Consider the following 21103-nt stretch of genomic DNA (forward strand, 5'->3'; position numbering starts at 1 on the left):
TAGTCTTTTACTGGAAGGTTCTGCACCTGGTCCGAGGGACTCTCTGGCTGGATGAGCAGGAAAACATTTAGCTTTAATGTTGTAGATCTTGATTTCCTCTGGGTGGGGAAGTAAGAAGGACAACTTGGTGTCTCTCCTTTGATGCTCTATCTCTTTGGGCTCCAGTGGTTCCCCCGCCCTGTAACAACTGAGATTTAAATCCAGCTTTCAGGAGTTCCTGTGGTGGTGCATATACATATTATATATTATGTAAATATATATTAAAAAATACTCTCTTTTGGAAAGTATTTTGTATCCTGGAGAGTATAAATGTATTACATATTAATATTTACATTTATATTTAATATAAATATATTAAATATTCAATAATATTAAAATATGATGTATGTTCTCTATTAAAATATTTATTTGTATATATTACAATAAATGTCATCTATAATATATTGTATTACATAAATATAGGAGTTCCCATCGTGGCACAGTAGAAACAAAACCAACTAGGAACCATGAGGTTGTGGGTTCGATCCCTGGCCTTGCTCAGTAGGTTAAGGATCCAGCGTTGCTGTGAGCCGTGGTGTAGGTCTCAGATGCTGCTCAGATCTGCTGTTGCTGTGGCTGTGGTGTAGGCTGGCAGCTGCAGCTCTGATCTGACCCTTAGCCTGGGAACCTCCATATGCTATGAGTACAGCCCTAAAAACCAATAAATAAATAAATAAATAAATCCAGCCATCAGAAAGATGTTCACATCAGAAAAATTAGAAGAAAACAGTCCAAAATCTAATTTTGATTTTTTTTTCCGGGATGATTTTTTTTTTTTTCTGTTGTCTTTCAGCTTTTCTAGAATGAGCGTGCACTTATTGAATAAGGAACTAAAAAAAAATTATTTTTTCAAAATTAAAAGATTAATCTGGAGCCAAGTGGAGGACCAATATCAGTGGAGAGATCCTACAGGCAGAGAGTAAGGCGGGGGAGAGATGAGGCTGAAGCAACACGGTGGCCGTGGGAGCTGAGAAGAAAAGTCAAGGTAACTTGAACTTGATGGGACTGGTGACACCAAAAGGTGAGGAGGGAGGCTTCTGTTGAGCACCGGCTTTGGGTCAGCAGCAAGCGATGTGGCGGTCCTTCTGACCTGCAGAAGAAGAGATACCTTTCTGTGAGAAGGCTGCAGGTGTCTTTTTGGGGTACAAAGTCAGAAGTAATGGTTGCCTTGAACCTTCACTCCCAACACAAACCTATCACCCAGCTTCTGCAGAGTTGTACTGAGTTGGCGTGAACTTGAACAAGTCTGTTGGTGTCTCTGAGATTCATGCTTTTCACGATGGAAACAGAGATGATAATACCCACTCCGAAGAGCTTGTAAAGATGGATAGAGATCATCTTTGAAAGCATGTGATGTGACGATGCCCAGCACATGCTAAGTAACCATTATAATGATAAAGCTATACCGGTTCCCCAATGTACATAATGCTACAAATGATGTGAGGAAACGGCCTGGCAAACCCCTACAGTCATAATCCAAATAGTCAGTAAAAGCCGTCTGTAATTTATCCATACATTTGACCGCTTAATAATCAAGAATTTCTTCCTTGCATCCAATCGAAATGTCTCCCCTGCTGCTAAATCCATAAGCCAACCATCTGCCACGTGGCAATGGCCTTGGTCTGAAATCTGAGTCCAATGTCACAGAAAGAGCACTTTTTTCAGAGTCACAACAGCTTGACCCTGGACAGGTCACTAAAATCTCTAAAGCTTTAATTTCCCCCTCTTTAAAGTGGGAGCAGTATTATCTATACCTTGGCATCCTGTTTTGATAATTATTTTGAGAATGATCTATGCAATACATCTAGCTCGAAAAAAAATGTGCAGTAAATGCGAGCTCCTTTTCATTTATTTTTAATGGATTTTACCATTTAAGGAAAAACACATTTTTTAAAACTAAAGGTTGAGGTTTTTTTTTTCAGCTCATTATTTTTATCCAGGACCATTATAGCTATTAAGTGTTGTGAGCTTCTCTCTCTCCAGAGACATTTATGATGCCAATTAGAAGCGTGCGTATACTGAGATTAAAAAGTAATGACTAACAAAATGAACAGTGGATTCCCCTCTTGACACCCAGCCTGCCGCTCCTGAAGCTCGTTTCTAGATATCTAACTCTCCATGGGGACAGTAAACCACATTTCTGGGGTCAAGGGAGTATCATTAAGATTTTACAGTTCAAGATCATTTGAAGGCGATGGGGGAGAGAGCAATGACCTATGTAAACAGGGGACCACATTAAGGCGGCACAGGTCACATCCATGCTTGTTATTGGGCTAGAAATCGGACAGTGCAAAATGAACGGTCCCATCCTAAGGCGAGGGAAAGGTTGAGTTGCCAATGGGAACACGAAGATGGGGTTCAGTTCTACACGCATGGGTCTCTCCCATTTCATTATTACACACGAAGAAGCTTCTCAACAAGTGTTTGTATTCACTGATAAATCCAGGACATCCTGATGAAATTATACATATATATAAATTATATATATATTTTTTTTTTCTTTTTTACAGCTGCACCTGCAGCATATGGAAGTTCCCAGGCTAGGGGTCAAATCAGAGCTGTAGCTGCAGTCCTGCGCCACAGCCATGGCAACACTAGATCCTTAACCCACCAAGCGAGGCCAGGGATCAAACCTACAGCCTCATGGAGACTACATCAGGTTCTTACCTGTTGAGCCACAATGGGAACTCCCCAGCTTTTTTTTTGGCCACCCCACAGCATATGGAGTTCCCAGGCCAGGGATCAGATTGGAGCCACAGTTGCGTGAACGCCAGATCCTTTAACCCACTGTGTCAGGCCAGAAGTTGAACCTGTGTCTTTGATGCTGCAGAGATGCTGCTGATCCCGTTGTGCCACAGCGGGAACTCCAAATTATATTTTAGTTTTCCTTTCAGGTCTATTCTTTTCTGACTCTTCAGTCCCTTCTCTCCACCTCCTCCTCTCCACCTCCTCCTCTCCAAAGACCACAGGAATAAGCATGAAATAATCTAATTTAATTTGGGGACCACAGGTGAGTTTCCCTACTGTCTCTGAAAGCCCCTTCCCCCTCTGCGAATGGGATGATGAGTGATGGCCGCTTCTGAACCACCCCTGTTTCATGCCCATGACCAGCTCCTTGGCTCAGACCCACTCTCAGTTCCAGATTCATGCACTTGCAGCCCGTCTTATTTCCCCACGTCTAGAATCAGCATCCCTGTCCCCCTCCCCAGCCCACACCCTTTGTTCTCCAAGCTGTTGCCAGTGTGTTCTTTCTGACCACACCGAGCACCTTTGTATTTCTGCCTATAGTAGAAGGGGCTAACCTGCCTTCACAGGAAGGGAATATTTAGCAAGATTTAAAGGAAGGCAGGGCGTCTGCCACAGTCCATCCTTCCTGCTCCCTCTCATTGCTTTCCCCTCACACTTCCCCTTCCAGCCAGAAGGCACATTCTCCAAAACCTTCTTGGCCTTTGCCCCTCTAGTCTAGGCATGTGCTCTGCTCTTTTCCTTGATATTCCTCCTTGTTGAAGAGGAATCAGCTCAGGAATCTACTCTCCCAGGGAGGGCCCCCACCCCCCCGCCCAACCCCTTGCTTCAGGATCCCAAATTCTTCTGTGACTCAAAAGCGCTCTGCCCCTAGAGGCATCCGGGGGCTCCCACCACCACTGGATTGTACATCTCTCACACTGGCCTGAGCTCACTGGCATGGGAAATGCTGCTTTCCTCTTCCGAGTGGCATTCCCAGTGCCTCATGCAGCCCACAGCAGCCATGAGCACCCAAGCCATGGTTCAGAAAGATGTGAAAAATACATACTTTGTGGAGTTCCCATTGTGACTCAGAGGTAATGAACCCAACTAGTATCCCGGAGGATGCAGGTTTGATTCCTGGCCTCGCTCAGTGGGTTAAGGATCTGGCCTTGCCATGACCTGTGGTGTAGGTTGCAAATGTGGCTCCGATCTGGTGTTGCTGAGGCTGTGGCGGAGTTCAGCAGCTGCAGCTTGGATTCAACCCCTAGCCTGGGAATTTCCGTAGGCTGCAAGTGTGGCTCTAAAAAGACCAAAAAACAAAAAACAAATAAACAAAAAAAACATGCTTTGCAAAATGATGCAAGCTAGAACAACAATACCCTAAAGATTGAATATCTCAGAGTCTAAAACTGGAAGCACACAGCAGAATCACTCTGGGAGGATGCTTTTCTGATCACCCTCTTTTGGGGTAATTACTCCACTGAGCGGCTAAATTCGGTAAGGTGAAATTACAAAATAGCCTGCCTCAGACACAGTCTGTCATCTCTGCCTTCTCCACCCCTGAGTGATACCTCAGATAGAACCTCGAGCTTTAACGTCACTTTCAGGAATAATTACGGTCCCAGAGGAGTATTTAACCTCCCACCCCACACCAAGCCAATCAGCCAGAACCAGCACCCCCGGCCAACCCCCGACCTGGGAACCACCAGTAAGAAAATGGAACCAGTGAGTTCTTATCCTGTCCAGGCTAAGCCCCCTCACTCTCTCGGCTGCTTCTGGACCCTCCAGAGTCAGCAGCCAAGAGGAAAGAAGACGGACAGAAGGGCCCATGTCTGCATACTTGGCTGATGCTGCATGTGTGTCGCTGCCTCCCAGGCATCCAAACACTGACCCTTGAACCGGTCCTGTAGAGATGCTTGCGGATGTTCCTGCAACCGGTCGTGTCCTGCAGCTCCTCCCCGGGACAGTCCGGGCAGCCACTTTCTCCCGGGTTCCGCAAGCCTACCAGGTGGCTCTCTTGAGTGGCCCCTGAAATCCTGCTAAGGCCCCGCAGTGAACCCGCCTGTCCTTGCTGTCCTTGTGCAGTTTGCCCAACACCTTCCCCGCTCCTCACTGCTTCAGCCTGTCCTCCCCCTTCTAACTCCTCCAGCCGAGAGCCTGTGTCTGCCTTTGCCCCACGTTGTCCCTGCATCCTGGGACACGCATCAGGGTCTCTGGGGCTCCCCGTCTGGCAGCTTCCATCTGGAGCTTCACAAGCATCCGTCCAGGTGGAGAGCGGGACCAGGTCCTCTCTCTTTTTCTCACACACTCTTTCCCCCCCCCCCACCTGTCTCCATGGAGTGTTATCTCTGAGCCCACCTCCCTTGACCTCCCAGCGCCAAAGCCCCGCCCCATCAATCACTAGGTCACTGCACAGGTCTCCCTGCCTTCCATGGATGGAGCTTGCACTTCTCTTTAGAATGCGAGGTCACCTTTTGTCCTCAACTCTGGGGTTTTATCTAAATTCCGAGCTAGCAGAAAAAAAGCTTGTTTTGCTGTTACAAATCACATCGCAGTGATATCAGGAAAAACAAGAGACAGGAAATGACCTTTTAATGACCGGTGCACATGAGGGTGTGTTCTGCTAAGCTGCAGACAATGGCCCCTGATGTCAGAGACCCAGTGCCTGTGATTCCTACAGACATGGAAGGTTGGTGCATCCCCAGAGCGGCAATGCTGTGAGTGGTCCCATAAAGACGGGTGGCGAAGGGTGGCCATTTACAAGAATTCTTCCGGTAACAATCCCTTAAGATGCTGAACTGCACTCATGAGCATCAGAAGATCCAAATATCTATTTCGTGTGCTAAAGAATTTTTTTAGTCCCATTGAGCTGCTTCGTAGTTAATGCCTACACTGAGAGTTCCCTGGTGGGTTGAAAATCCAGCATGGTCACTGCTGAGACACTGGTTCAATCCCTGGTCCAGGAATTTCCACATGCCCTTAGAACAGCCAAAAAAAGAAGAAGAAGAAGAAGCCTAAGAATATTAGCACTACAGAAAATGCCAGGTCCCTGGGCCGCAAAGATGGGAGCCACGACTCTACCTGGGCTGGGCAGGTAGGAATATTCCATAAAGGGCATCAGACTGTTAGACTCGGCAAGATTGCTTCAAAGGGAGACAGAAGAGTTTGCAGGCCCCAAAGCAGCTACACTCAAGGAGGAGAAAAATAAGGAAGGCTGGTGGAGGGGGGCACCTTTCAAAGGCCTGGGAGGTGAGATTCAGGACGGAACCCTCGCTCCACCTAGACCTGTGGTTCAGACATCTTTTCCCAGCAGGTCCTCACAGGAGCCGGGGAAGGGTATTCACACCCTCTTTTTTTTCTTTTTCCTTTTTCTTTTCAGATGAGGAATAGGGCTTAGAAAAGCTAACTGACTTGTGATGAGAGCCAAGCTGGGAACTGAATCCACGCTTAGGGGACCCTAAGGCACCTGTGCTTTCTGCCGGGGCCACTCCCAGGGGCGGGGGTGGAGGTGGGGGAGGCGACAGAAAGCTGTCTGCACTTCAGGACCATCTGACCTTGCCCACCAGAGAGCAAGGGCTGTCCATCCGCACCGCCGGGAAAACACCACCGGTGTCAGAAGCGGCCTGGCTGGAGAGCGGCCAAGGCCAGCTCTGCATCCTCACCTGGAGATACCTGGGTCCTCAGGCTCGGGAACGGGACAGGTGTGTGAAGGGCTCCTTCCGGATGGGATGTCGGGGATCTGAGTCCCACTCCAGGTGCTCCTGCCACCAAGAATTGTCGTCAGGTGTCTTGAGCCCCAGAAAACTTTCCAAAATCATCCTGGTGGCTGCACACCTCCAACCCCGCCTCCCTCAGCCCTGAGAATGGCCTGCAGCCGAGGGGTTTCCCTCAGGAAAAATCTCTGCTGGTGACTGCCGGGACCTGCCTGTCTTTCCAGCAAGGTCAACGTCAAGGTGAGAGCAGAGTCCACAGGAAGGGGAGGGCGCCAGGCCCAGAGCTTTCAGCAGATATTTGGTTCTGTGCCCACTCTATCCTGGGCAGTCAGGGCACATGGGGAGAGAGGTCCAGCTCCCACCCTGGAGGGGACCTGTCAAGAGGGAAAGAAACTTGCAAAAAAAAAGCAAGAAATGGGTTCCTTCCACTGCCTTGAGGGAGAAGGTTCACTCAGCCATTCACAGTTGTTGTTTTTTTTTTTTTAATTTGTCTTTTTAGGGCTGCACTCGCAGCATATGGAGGCTCCCAGGCTAGGGGTTGAATCAGAGCTGTAGCTGCCAGCCTACACCACAGCCGCAGCACTGCAGGATCCAAGCTGTGTCTTTGACCTACACCTCAGCTCACGCAACACTGGATCCTTAACCCACTGATGGAGGGTCAAACCCGCATTCTCATGATACTAGTTGGGTTCTTAACTTACTGAACCACATGAGAATGCCTTTATTTTTTATTTTTATTTATCTTTTTTTTTTAGAGAAAGATATGAGTTTTTGTCTGTCTGTCTGTCTTTCTTTCTTTCTCTCTTTCTATGGCTGCCCCCACAGCATATGGAAGTTCCTGGGCCAGGAATTGAATCCAAGCCAAAGCTGCAACAACACTGGATTTTTTAACCCACTGCCCTGGGCCAGGGATCAACCTCTTGCCTCCGCAGAGACCTAAGCCACTGCAGGAAGATTCTTAACCCACTGTGCCACAGCAGGAACGCCCAACAATTCTAATCTGTTCGTGAAAAGCAAACACAGACACTTTCCTACGCTCCCAACCCCTAGAATTGGTCCAACAAGCCACGGTGACTCATCTACCCAAAGGACTCCGTCACTTCCGGCTTCTCTAGCCTCAAAGAAGTGGGGAAGAAATAACAGCAACGACGCATCCTCACTGAGGTGGTTCTCTGGGCTAAACCCTCCTCAAGGCTTGGGCGGTCCCATCGTGGCTCAGTGGTCAATGAACTCGACTAGGATCCATGAGAATGCGGATTCCATCCCTGGCCTTGCTCAGTGGGCTGAGGATCCGGCGTTGCTGTGAGCTGCCGTATAGGCCACAGATGCATCTCAGATCCTGCGTTGCTGCTGTGGCTGTGCTGTGGGCCAGCGGCTGCAGTTCCAATTCCACCCCTAACCTGGAAACCTCCATATGCTGCAAGTGTGGCCCTGAAAAGAAGCAAACGACAACAACAACAAAATCAAAGCGCGGTGCACTTTAAACCCTTTCATAACGCCCATAACTCCCTGTCAGAGCTGAAGCCAACGTCCCATCAGTCACCTGCAAGAGCATAAATGATTTGCTCGCCCCAGCATGACCTCTATGGCCTCAGCCTCACTCCTCCCCCCAGACGCCCTCTGGTTCCCAGGGATGTCAGCCCTAATGACAGGACCACATCTATTGCTCTCACCTGAGCTTGCAGAGAACTTGGCACCGTGCCTGACATCTTAGAGCCCCTCAGGAAGCACTGGCTGACCAGCTCGCTCGCTCTCTGTCTCTCAGTCTTTCTTTCCCACCAGACAAGGCACAGCTCCAGGGCACAAGCTTTGCCGCCTTCCCCTTTGCAGCCCTGTTCACCGAAGCACCTGGCACACGGCAGATCCCACGAGACGCTGCCATTATGGGAGTCTTCCTGCCTCGGCCAGGCTGCTGCTCCTGGACCCCGCAGGATGCTGAACAAGACCCAGCGGACGGGTGGGAAAGCCCCCCCCCCCCCCACAGATGTGCAGAATTTACAAGAGGAATGAAGAAAAGCCTGTCCTGTGCTCTTTGAATTCCTCAGTGGGAACGTCAAGGTCAGAAAGAAGGTAAGAAAAGATGGACGGAGAAAGTTCTTTGGCAAGAGCGATGTGAGTCCAGGAGAGTCCACGTCCTTCTGACCTCGGCTGGACGTTGCCTTCCACCCCCAGCTCCAGAGAGAGGCACTTCCAGGGGACTAAGGGGCCCGCTCCACACTACCTGCTGCTGGGACAGGCTGTGCGAGGTCTGACTTCGAAGCCATTAAAGAAGAGGCGCCCTTCGCTCAGACACTGATGCTGCAAAGCAGGAGCTGGCTGGACCTTAGGACAGACTTAATCCTCGGCGGAGGGCAGGAAGGACCTGGCGCAAGAAGCTGCAGGTGAGTACCTAGAGGTCCCCCTGAAACAGAGGCCCGTGGCCGGGTCAGCGGAGGGCGCAGGAGCGCCGGGCAGGGCCTCCTGGACAACCCATGGGGCAAAAGTCAGACCCCAGAGAACACAGCCGGGGCATGACTAGGACAATTCTCAGTTCTCAGCACTTTCTTTTTTCCTTTATTTTTAGGGCTTCTTTTGCTGCATGTGGAAGTTCCCAGGCCAGGAGTGGAATTAGAGCCGCAGCCGCCGGCCTACGCCACAGCCACAGCCACGCCAGATCCAGGTCGCATCTGCCACCTAGATTACAGCTTCCAGCAACGCCAAATCCTTAACCCACCGAGGGAGGCCAGGGATGGAACCCGCATCCTCGTGGATACCATGTTGGGTTCTTAAACCGCTGAGCCGCAATGGGAACTCCCTCAGGCCTCAGGACTTCTAGTTCCCATCACCCACCAGCTTCCAGGTCAGAGGAATAGAAAGAAGGAAGGCCAGGCAGAGAAAGCGAGCAGAGGCCACGGCTCCCGTGTTCCCCTGCAGGCTTCATCCTGGAACTGACCCCAGGACCAAGGAGGAAGGAGATCTGACCCTGAAGCCATAGAGAGTTTTAATAATTTGCTGGGACAGCGCTGTCAGGGATTTCTAGCTACATCAAAACGCAGAGTGACACAGGCGCGTGTGCTATTTCCTGCAAGCAGAAAACAGGAGCCCACCAGAGCTTGCAGCCACTGGCAGAGGACAGTAGCTTCCACTGCCTGGTGGTTGAAAGTTGCATCTTGACTGTCAGTCATACACCTCGCATATTGCATATGTGTGTGGCTGCCCCCCCACGCCCACACGCACTGAACTCAGCTGGGGATACAGATATAAATAAGCCTTGAACTCTACTCCGAAGAAACTCACTTTTTGGAGGAGTCAGTTCCTTGTTACGCATCCTCTTGCTAATTGCCAGGATTGACCTGGGGGCAGGTGCTGAGAGAGGCTGGGGTCCATATACTCCCCACACGGGAGGTTTGCAGTCTCCTGAAAAGCTCTGGAATCAAGTCTTCCCTTTGTGGTTTCATGCCTGAAGAAACCCTGCAGCCTCCTCCACACATTTCTCAAGTCCCAACAGCAGCAAGGGAGCAGGAAAGGCAAGATCCCAGACTGGCCAACTCGCTCCGCCTCCGCCCCTGTCCCCGTCCCCCAGGGTCTCGTGCTCTCAGCCAGGCCTTCTAGACACACCGGAAACCAGCAGCTTCAGTGGTTTGGAGTATTTCCAGAACCAACCACCCCCAGTTTGAGATGGCAAATTCTCTTGCCTGTAGCCCCTCAGTCTCCACTAGCAAAACTCCTGAGGCTGCTCCCCCAGCTCTGGATAGTTCCGATGGGGTGGGGTGTTTTCCCGGAGCCCAAATGGAAAAGCAGGCCAGTCTCCCTGTGGTCTCCTGCCCTTCGCCCTGGTTTTCCCAGGTAGCCGTGCAAAGCCTCGCAAAGCAAATCTGCTCTTCTCCCAGAGGACAGCTCCTAAGAAGCAGGACTATTCCCCTTTCAATCCTTGGCCTCACCCCCAGCTGCCTGTCCCTGGATGAAATGGCTCCTCTTCTTCGATTATTGTTTTCAACCATCGTTTTGAATCTCCTGTCACCCTGTCCCCTCTTGTGAACACATTTCAGTAGGCCTTTCTCCCATCCAAGTGCTACCCAGGCCAAACCCTGCTTGGCTTCTGAGATCAGGCAAGTTTGGGGTGCATGGCCGGTAGACTGAAGCAAGCTGTCAACTGAAACCTGAAAGAAGCTCCAGTGGGGGAAGGGGAGGCAGGTGCAAAGGCCCTGAGGCAGCAGCGAGCTCATGAGTTCAGGGGTCCCTGCATGAACCAAGCAGAGTATAGTTAGAAATGAGGCAGGAGGGGTTTAGCCCATCTAACTAATCTATCTACCTAGGTTACCAGAGATTAATCTAGGTAGGTCTTCTTGGTAGATAAGGACCTGGGATAAAAATCACAAGTAATGGGGAGTTCCCATCATGGCTCAGTGGTAACGAACCCAGCTAGCATCCATGAGGATGTGCGTTCGATGCGTGGCCTCACTCAGTGGGTTAAGGATCCGGCCTTGCCGTGAGCTCTGGTGTAGGTGGCAGACGCGGCTCGGATCCCGAGTTGCTGTGGCTGTGGTGGAGGCCAGCAGCTGCAGCTCCCATTCGCCCACCAGCCTGGGGAACTTCCGTAGGCCTTGGGTGCAGCCCTAAAAAGACAAAATAAATAAATAAATAATAAAAATAATAAAAATAAAACTTAAAAAAAAAAATCCCAAGTGATGGGAGTGACCTCATTCAATTTCCTTTTAAAAGACATCTCAACGGCGGCAGGACGAGAATGGATTATAGACGAAGGGAGAGATGGCACAGGGGACAGGGAGGAGGTGACGGCCACGGTCTGGGACTTTTGATCAACGTGCCCTGCTGGGGAGTTGTAGGTTACAGCTACGACTGCCGGCCCCCGACTCTTATAAAACCCTCCATCTCTGTGCACAAAGCTTCCAGAACGTACTTCCACCTGAGGTTAGTGTAGCAGTGTTGCTGAAACTCAGCCTCTGTCCACCGCTGCCAAATAGAAACGTGGAGACAGAGTTTGGGGCAAAGAAGAAAAAAATAGCTGTATTGTTTTGCCAGGCAAAGGGGGCCACAGCAGGCTAACGCCTTAAAAACTGTGCCGCCCACCCCCCCCGCGCCCCCCCCTCGCGGCCTTGGGAGAGATTAGGAGGTGGTTTTCTAGCTTGGGGAGTGGGAAATAAGGGCCACAGATAAGCATCAGGGTAGAGGCAAGCTTGCGTTGTTTCTCAAAGCTGGTGTTTAGCGGCCCCGGGACTGGTTCTGGTGGTCCTCCTTCTTCCCAGAATGACGACTGCTTCACCAGGGATTTCTTTCTTTCTTTCTTTTTTTTTTTTTTTTTTTTTCTTTAAATTTGTTTAATATAACGATTTTTTCTCCATCATAGCTGGTTTGCAGTGTTCTGTCAATTTTCCACTGCACAGCAAGGTGAGCCAGTCACACATGCCTGTGTACATTCTTTGTCCTCACCTTATTATCATCAAGTAGTTCTTACATTTATGGAGGGTTCTTAGTGCCACAGAAAGGCTCAAAGCTATCGTTCAGCAGATTAAGGAGGAACCAGGACTCTGCCCCGGGGAGAGTCTCCTGATGGCTCCCCCTGGCTCTCTGCATGCCCTCCCCTCCCGGATGAGCAGCTAGCTGCCCTTTGGACCTTGGCGAAGGCCATGGAGACTGAGGCGTATTCCCTGAAAACAAGAAATGGAGGACACAGAAAGGCTTGCGCTCAAGAGCCCTACAAGGCCCTGCCCAGTTACATTAGGGCAGAGCAATGACAGTTCATGGACTGTGACCGTGTCCACGGGCCACATGCGGGGTCTAGGTGGTCCCAGAACTAACCCCATCTTGTTGGGGTTGAATGTGGGGGAGCACACTGGCCAGAGTCGCTTTGCTTTGTGTGGGGTTGGGGCTTGGACTTGATCTGCCCGGGCCTGAGGAGCCTCTCATGATTCCACGGTCCCGGAGTACCCATCGTGGCTCAGTGGTTAACAAACCCAAAGACGAGTAACCATGACGATGCAGATTCGATCCCTGGCCTTGCTCCGTGGATGAAGGTGAGCTGTGGTGTGGGTTGCAGATGTGGGTCAGACCCCTAGTTGCTGTGGCTGTGGTGCAGGCAGCAGCTGTAGCTCTGATTCCACCCCTGGCCCGGGAACCTCCATATGCCTCGGGTGCAGCCCTGAAAATAAAGAAAACAGGGAGTTCCCGTCGTGGCTCAGTGGTTGACGAATCCGACTAGGAACCATGAGGTGGCAGCTTCGATCCCTGGCCTCGTTCCGTGGGTTAAGGATCCGGCCTTGCCGTGAGCTCTGGTGTAGGTGGCAGACGCGGCTCGGATCCCGAGTTGCTGTGGCTGTGGTGGAGGCCAGCAGCTGCAGCTCCCATTCGCCCACCAGCCTGGGGAACTTCCGTAGGCCTTGGGTGCAGCCCTAAAAAGACAAAATAAATAAATAAATAATAAAAATAATAAAAATAAAACTTAAAAAAAAAAATCCCAAGTGATGGGAGTGACCTCATTCAATTTCCTTTTAAAAGACATCTCAACGGCGGCAGGACGAGAATGGATTATAGACGAAGGGAGAGATGGCAACAGGGGACAGGGAGGAGGTGACGGCCACGGTCTGGGACTTTTGATCAACGTGCCCTGCTGGGGAGTTGTAGGTTACAGCTACGACTGCCGGCCCCCGACTCTTATAAAACCCTCCATCTCTGTGCACAAAGCTTCCAGAACGTACTTCCACCTGAGGTTAGTGTAGCAGTGTTGCTGAAACTCAGCCTCTGTCCACCGCTGCCAAATAGAAACGTGGAGACAGAGTTTGGGGCAAAGAAGAAAAAAATAGCTGTATTGTTTTGCCAGGCAAAGGGGGCCACAGCAGGCTAACGCCTTAAAAACTGTGCCGCCCACCCCCCCCGCGCCCCCCCCTCGCGGCCTTGGGAGAGATTAGGAGGTGGTTTTCTAGCTTGGGGAGTGGGAAATAAGGGCCACAGATAAGCATCAGGGTAGAGGCAAGCTTGCGTTGTTTCTCAAAGCTGGTGTTTAGCGGCCCCGGGACTGGTTCTGGTGGTCCTCCTTCTTCCCAGAATGACGACTGCTTCACCAGGGATTTCTTTCTTTCTTTCTTTTTTTTTTTTTTTTTTTTTCTTTAAATTTGTTTAATATAACGATTTTTTCTCCATCATAGCTGGTTTGCAGTGTTCTGTCAATTTTCCACTGCACAGCAAGGTGAGCCAGTCACACATGCCTGTGTACATTCTTTGTCCTCACCTTATTATCATCAAGTAGTTCTTACATTTATGGAGGGTTCTTAGTGCCACAGAAAGGCTCAAAGCTATCGTTCAGCAGATTAAGGAGGAACCAGGACTCTGCCCCGGGGAGAGTCTCCTGATGGCTCCCCCTGGCTCTCTGCATGCCCTCCCCTCCCGGATGAGCAGCTAGCTGCCCTTTGGACCTTGGCGAAGGCCATGGAGACTGAGGCGTATTCCCTGAAAACAAGAAATGGAGGACACAGAAAGGCTTGCGCTCAAGAGCCCTACAAGGCCCTGCCCAGTTACATTAGGGCAGAGCAATGACAGTTCATGGACTGTGACCGTGTCCACGGGCCACATGCGGGGTCTAGGTGGTCCCAGAACTAACCCCATCTTGTTGGGGTTGAATGTGGGGGAGCACACTGGTCAGAGTCGCTTTGCTTTGTGTGGGGTTGGGGCTTGGACTTGATCTGCCCGGGCCTGAGGAGCCTCTCATGATTCCACGGTCCCGGAGTACCCATCGTGGCTCAGTGGTTAACAAACCCAAAGACGAGTAACCATGACGATGCAGATTCGATCCCTGGCCTTGCTCCGTGGATGAAGGTGAGCTGTGGTGTGGGTTGCAGATGTGGGTCAGACCCCTAGTTGCTGTGGCTGTGGTGCAGGCAGCAGCTGTAGCTCTGATTCCACCCCTGGCCCGGGAACCTCCATATGCCTCGGGTGCAGCCCTGAAAATAAAGAAAACAGGGAGTTCCCGTCGTGGCTCAGTGGTTGACGAATCCGACTAGGAACCATGAGGTGGCAGCTTCGATCCCTGGCCTCGTTCCGTGGGTTAAGGATCCGGCCTTGCCGTGAGCTCTGGTGTAGGTGGCAGACGCGGCTCGGATCCCGAGTTGCTGTGGCTGTGGTGGAGGCCAGCAGCTGCAGCTCCCATTCGCCCACCAGCCTGGGGAACTTCCGTAGGCCTTGGGTGCAGCCCTAAAAAGACAAAATAAATAAATAAATAATAAAAATAATAAAAATAAAACTTAAAAAAAAAAATCCCAAGTGATGGGAGTGACCTCATTCAATTTCCTTTTAAAAGACATCTCAACGGCGGCAGGACGAGAATGGATTATAGACGAAGGGAGAGATGGCACAGGGGACAGGGAGGAGGTGACGGCCACGGTCTGGGACTTTTGATCAACGTGCCCTGCTGGGGAGTTGTAGGTTACAGCTACGACTGCCGGCCCCCGACTCTTATAAAACCCTCCATCTCTGTGCACAAAGCTTCCAGAACGTACTTCCACCTGAGGTTAGTGTAGCAGTGTTGCTGAAACTCAGCCTCTGTCCACCGCTGCCAAATAGAAACGTGGAGACAGAGTTTGGGGCAAAGAAGAAAAAAATAGCTGTATTGTTTTGCCAGGCAAAGGGGGCCACAGCAGGCTAACGCCTTAAAAACTGTGCCGCCCACCCCCCCCGCGCCCCCCCCTCGCGGCCTTGGGAGAGATTAGGAGGTGGTTTTCTAGCTTGGGGAGTGGGAAATAAGGGCCACAGATAAGCATCAGGGTAGAGGCAAGCTTGCGTTGTTTCTCAAAGCTGGTGTTTAGCGGCCCCGGGACTGGTTCTGGTGGTCCTCCTTCTTCCCAGAATGACGACTGCTTCACCAGGGATTTCTTTCTTTCTTTCTTTTTTTTTTTTTCTTTAAATTTGTTTAATATAACGATTTTTTCTCCATCATAGCTGGTTTGCAGTGTTCTGTCAATTTTCCACTGCACAGCAAGGTGAGCCAGTCACACATGCCTGTGTACATTCTTTGTCCTCACCTTATTATCATCAAGTAGTTCTTACATTTATGGAGGGTTCTTAGTGCCACAGAAAGGCTCAAAGCTATCGTTCAGCAGATTAAGGAGGAACCAGGACTCTGCCCCGGGGAGAGTCTCCTGATGGCTCCCCCTGGCTCTCTGCATGCCCTCCCCTCCCGGATGAGCAGCTAGCTGCCCTTTGGACCTTGGCGAAGGCCATGGAGACTGAGGCGTATTCCCTGAAAACAAGAAATGGAGGACACAGAAAGGCTTGCGCTCAAGAGCCCTACAAGGCCCTGCCCAGTTACATTAGGGCAGAGCAATGACAGTTCATGGACTGTGACCGTGTCCACGGGCCACATGCGGGGTCTAGGTGGTCCCAGAACTAACCCCATCTTGTTGGGGTTGAATGTGGGGGAGCACACTGGTCAGAGTCGCTTTGCTTTGTGTGGGGTTGGGGCTTGGACTTGATCTGCCCGGGCCTGAGGAGCCTCTCATGATTCCACGGTCCCGGAGTACCCATCGTGGCTCAGTGGTTAACAAACCCAAAGACGAGTAACCATGACGATGCAGATTCGATCCCTGGCCTTGCTCCGTGGATGAAGGTGAGCTGTGGTGTGGGTTGCAGATGTGGGTCAGACCCCTAGTTGCTGTGGCTGTGGTGCAGGCAGCAGCTGTAGCTCTGATTCCACCCCTGGCCCGGGAACCTCCATATGCCTCGGGTGCAGCCCTGAAAATAAAGAAAACAGGGAGTTCCCGTCGTGGCTCAGTGGTTGACGAATCCGACTAGGAACCATGAGGTGGCAGCTTCGATCCCTGGCCTCGTTCCGTGGGTTAAGGATCCGGCCTTGCCGTGAGCTCTGGTGTAGGTGGCAGACGCGGCTCGGATCCCGAGTTGCTGTGGCTGTGGTGGAGGCCAGCAGCTGCAGCTCCCATTCGCCCACCAGCCTGGGGAACTTCCGTAGGCCTTGGGTGCAGCCCTAAAAAGACAAAATAAATAAATAAATAATAAAAATAATAAAAATAAAACTTAAAAAAAAAAATCCCAAGTGATGGGAGTGACCTCATTCAATTTCCTTTTAAAAGACATCTCAACGGCGGCAGGACGAGAATGGATTATAGACGAAGGGAGAGATGGCACAGGGGACAGGGAGGAGGTGACGGCCACGGTCTGGGACTTTTGATCAACGTGCCCTGCTGGGGAGTTGTAGGTTACAGCTACGACTGCCGGCCCCCGACTCTTATAAAACCCTCCATCTCTGTGCACAAAGCTTCCAGAACGTACTTCCACCTGAGGTTAGTGTAGCAGTGTTGCTGAAACTCAGCCTCTGTCCACCGCTGCCAAATAGAAACGTGGAGACAGAGTTTGGGGCAAAGAAGAAAAAAATAGCTGTATTGTTTTGCCAGGCAAAGGGGGCCACAGCAGGCTAACGCCTTAAAAACTGTGCCGCCCACCCCCCCCCGCGCCCCCCCCTCGCGGCCTTGGGAGAGATTAGGAGGTGGTTTTCTAGCTTGGGGAGTGGGAAATAAGGGCCACAGATAAGCATCAGGGTAGAGGCAAGCTTGCGTTGTTTCTCAAAGCTGGTGTTTAGCGGCCCCGGGACTGGTTCTGGTGGTCCTCCTTCTTCCCAGAATGACGACTGCTTCACCAGGGATTTCTTTCTTTCTTTCTTTTTTTTTTTTTTTTTTTTTTCTTTAAATTTGTTTAATATAACGATTTTTTCTCCATCATAGCTGGTTTGCAGTGTTCTGTCAATTTTCCACTGCACAGCAAGGTGAGCCAGTCACACATGCCTGTGTACATTCTTTGTCCTCACCTTATTATCATCAAGTAGTTCTTACATTTATGGAGGGTTCTTAGTGCCACAGAAAGGCTCAAAGCTATCGTTCAGCAGATTAAGGAGGAACCAGGACTCTGCCCCGGGGAGAGTCTCCTGATGGCTCCCCCTGGCTCTCTGCATGCCCTCCCCTCCCGGATGAGCAGCTAGCTGCCCTTTGGACCTTGGCGAAGGCCATGGAGACTGAGGCGTATTCCCTGAAAACAAGAAATGGAGGACACAGAAAGGCTTGCGCTCAAGAGCCCTACAAGGCCCTGCCCAGTTACATTAGGGCAGAGCAATGACAGTTCATGGACTGTGACCGTGTCCACGGGCCACATGCGGGGTCTAGGTGGTCCCAGAACTAACCCCATCTTGTTGGGGTTGAATGTGGGGGAGCACACTGGTCAGAGTCGCTTTGCTTTGTGTGGGGTTGGGGCTTGGACTTGATCTGCCCGGGCCTGAGGAGCCTCTCATGATTCCACGGTCCCGGAGTACCCATCGTGGCTCAGTGGTTAACAAACCCAAAGACGAGTAACCATGACGATGCAGATTCGATCCCTGGCCTTGCTCCGTGGATGAAGGTGAGCTGTGGTGTGGGTTGCAGATGTGGGTCAGACCCCTAGTTGCTGTGGCTGTGGTGCAGGCAGCAGCTGTAGCTCTGATTCCACCCCTGGCCCGGGAACCTCCATATGCCTCGGGTGCAGCCCTGAAAATAAAGAAAACAGGGAGTTCCCGTCGTGGCTCAGTGGTTGACGAATCCGACTAGGAACCATGAGGTGGCAGCTTCGATCCCTGGCCTCGTTCCGTGGGTTAAGGATCCGGCCTTGCCGTGAGCTCTGGTGTAGGTGGCAGACGCGGCTCGGATCCCGAGTTGCTGTGGCTGTGGTGGAGGCCAGCAGCTGCAGCTCCCATTCGCCCACCAGCCTGGGGAACTTCCGTAGGCCTTGGGTGCAGCCCTAAAAAGACAAAATAAATAAATAAATAATAAAAATAATAAAAATAAAACTTAAAAAAAAAAATCCCAAGTGATGGGAGTGACCTCATTCAATTTCCTTTTAAAAGACATCTCAACGGCGGCAGGACGAGAATGGATTATAGACGAAGGGAGAGATGGCACAGGGGACAGGGAGGAGGTGACGGCCACGGTCTGGGACTTTTGATCAACGTGCCCTGCTGGGGAGTTGTAGGTTACAGCTACGACTGCCGGCCCCCGACTCTTATAAAACCCTCCATCTCTGTGCACAAAGCTTCCAGAACGTACTTCCACCTGAGGTTAGTGTAGCAGTGTTGCTGAAACTCAGCCTCTGTCCACCGCTGCCAAATAGAAACGTGGAGACAGAGTTTGGGGCAAAGAAGAAAAAAATAGCTGTATTGTTTTGCCAGGCAAAGGGGGCCACAGCAGGCTAACGCCTTAAAAACTGTGCCGCCCACCCCCCCCGCGCCCCCCCCTCGCGGCCTTGGGAGAGATTAGGAGGTGGTTTTCTAGCTTGGGGAGTGGGAAATAAGGGCCACAGATAAGCATCAGGGTAGAGGCAAGCTTGCGTTGTTTCTCAAAGCTGGTGTTTAGCGGCCCCGGGACTGGTTCTGGTGGTCCTCCTTCTTCCCAGAATGACGACTGCTTCACCAGGGATTTCTTTCTTTCTTTCTTTTTTTTTTTTTCTTTAAATTTGTTTAATATAACGATTTTTTCTCCATCATAGCTGGTTTGCAGTGTTCTGTCAATTTTCCACTGCACAGCAAGGTGAGCCAGTCACACATGCCTGTGTACATTCTTTGTCCTCACCTTATTATCATCAAGTAGTTCTTACATTTATGGAGGGTTCTTAGTGCCACAGAAAGGCTCAAAGCTATCGTTCAGCAGATTAAGGAGGAACCAGGACTCTGCCCCGGGGAGAGTCTCCTGATGGCTCCCCCTGGCTCTCTGCATGCCCTCCCCTCCCGGATGAGCAGCTAGCTGCCCTTTGGACCTTGGCGAAGGCCATGGAGACTGAGGCGTATTCCCTGAAAACAAGAAATGGAGGACACAGAAAGGCTTGCGCTCAAGAGCCCTACAAGGCCCTGCCCAGTTACATTAGGGCAGAGCAATGACAGTTCATGGACTGTGACCGTGTCCACGGGCCACATGCGGGGTCTAGGTGGTCCCAGAACTAACCCCATCTTGTTGGGGTTGAATGTGGGGGAGCACACTGGTCAGAGTCGCTTTGCTTTGTGTGGGGTTGGGGCTTGGACTTGATCTGCCCGGGCCTGAGGAGCCTCTCATGATTCCACGGTCCCGGAGTACCCATCGTGGCTCAGTGGTTAACAAACCCAAAGACGAGTAACCATGACGATGCAGATTCGATCCCTGGCCTTGCTCCGTGGATGAAGGTGAGCTGTGGTGTGGGTTGCAGATGTGGGTCAGACCCCTAGTTGCTGTGGCTGTGGTGCAGGCAGCAGCTGTAGCTCTGATTCCACCCCTGGCCCGGGAACCTCCATATGCCTCGGGTGCAGCCCTGAAAATAAAGAAAACAGGGAGTTCCCGTCGTGGCTCAGTGGTTGACGAATCCGACTAGGAACCATGAGGTGGCAGCTTCGATCCCTGGCCTCGTTCCGTGGGTTAAGGATCCGGCCTTGCCGTGAGCTCTGGTGTAGGTGGCAGACGCGGCTCGGATCCCGAGTTGCTGTGGCTGTGGTGGAGGCCAGCAGCTGCAGCTCCCATTCGCCCACCAGCCTGGGGAACTTCCGTAGGCCTTGGGTGCAGCCCTAAAAAGACAAAATAAATAAATAAATAATAAAAATAATAAAAATAAAACTTAAAAAAAAAAATCCCAAGTGATGGGAGTGACCTCATTCAATTTCCTTTTAAAAGACATCTCAACGGCGGCAGGACGAGAATGGATTATAGACGAAGGGAGAGATGGCACAGGGGACAGGGAGGAGGTGACGGCCACGGTCTGGGACTTTTGATCAACGTGCCCTGCTGGGGAGTTGTAGGTTACAGCTACGACTGCCGGCCCCCGACTCTTATAAAACCCTCCATCTCTGTGCACAAAGCTTCCAGAACGTACTTCCACCTGAGGTTAGTGTAGCAGTGTTGCTGAAACTCAGCCTCTGTCCACCGCTGCCAAATAGAAACGTGGAGACAGAGTTTGGGGCAAAGAAGAAAAAAATAGCTGTATTGTTTTGCCAGGCAAAGGGGGCCACAGCAGGCTAACGCCTTAAAAACTGTGCCGCCCACCCCCCCCGCGCCCCCCCCTCGCGGCCTTGGGAGAGATTAGGAGGTGGTTTTCTAGCTTGGGGAGTGGGAAATAAGGGCCACAGATAAGCATCAGGGTAGAGGCAAGCTTGCGTTGTTTCTCAAAGCTGGTGTTTAGCGGCCCCGGGACTGGTTCTGGTGGTCCTCCTTCTTCCCAGAATGACGACTGCTTCACCAGGGATTTCTTTCTTTCTTTCTTTTTTTTTTTTTTTTTTTTTTCTTTAAATTTGTTTAATATAACGATTTTTTCTCCATCATAGCTGGTTTGCAGTGTTCTGTCAATTTTCCACTGCACAGCAAGGTGAGCCAGTCACACATGCCTGTGTACATTCTTTGTCCTCACCTTATTATCATCAAGTAGTTCTTACATTTATGGAGGGTTCTTAGTGCCACAGAAAGGCTCAAAGCTATCGTTCAGCAGATTAAGGAGGAACCAGGACTCTGCCCCGGGGAGAGTCTCCTGATGGCTCCCCCTGGCTCTCTGCATGCCCTCCCCTCCCGGATGAGCAGCTAGCTGCCCTTTGGACCTTGGCGAAGGCCATGGAGACTGAGGCGTATTCCCTGAAAACAAGAAATGGA

General features: G+C 51.1%; 1 long non-coding RNA gene across 4 annotated transcripts; it reads right to left on the reverse strand.

Moving 5' to 3' along the window:
- Positions 1 to 384: 384 nt before the first annotated feature.
- Positions 385 to 9964, reverse strand: LOC102159040 (uncharacterized). Of its 4 annotated transcripts, none has more exons than XR_014843331.1 (3): positions 9756 to 9964; positions 6429 to 6527; positions 385 to 1129 (listed from the first exon to the last, which is right to left on the reverse strand). It is a non-coding gene; the product is annotated as an uncharacterized LOC102159040 (long non-coding RNA). The 4 variants fall into 4 exon arrangements; XR_014843329.1 differs by lacking the exon at positions 385 to 1129 and adding an exon at positions 5345 to 5744; XR_014843328.1 differs by lacking the exon at positions 9756 to 9964 and having other exon boundaries at positions 6429 to 8139.
- Between the last annotated feature and the right edge of the window lie 11139 nt (positions 9965 to 21103).

Source organism: Sus scrofa, chromosome 4, assembly GCF_054392235.1.
Source record: "Sus scrofa isolate SSC_HxYL_T2T_F1_AM1 chromosome 4, Sscrofa_HxYL_maternal_Yorkshire_Landrace_v2.0, whole genome shotgun sequence".
Taxonomy (NCBI): Eukaryota; Metazoa; Chordata; class Mammalia; order Artiodactyla; family Suidae; genus Sus; species Sus scrofa.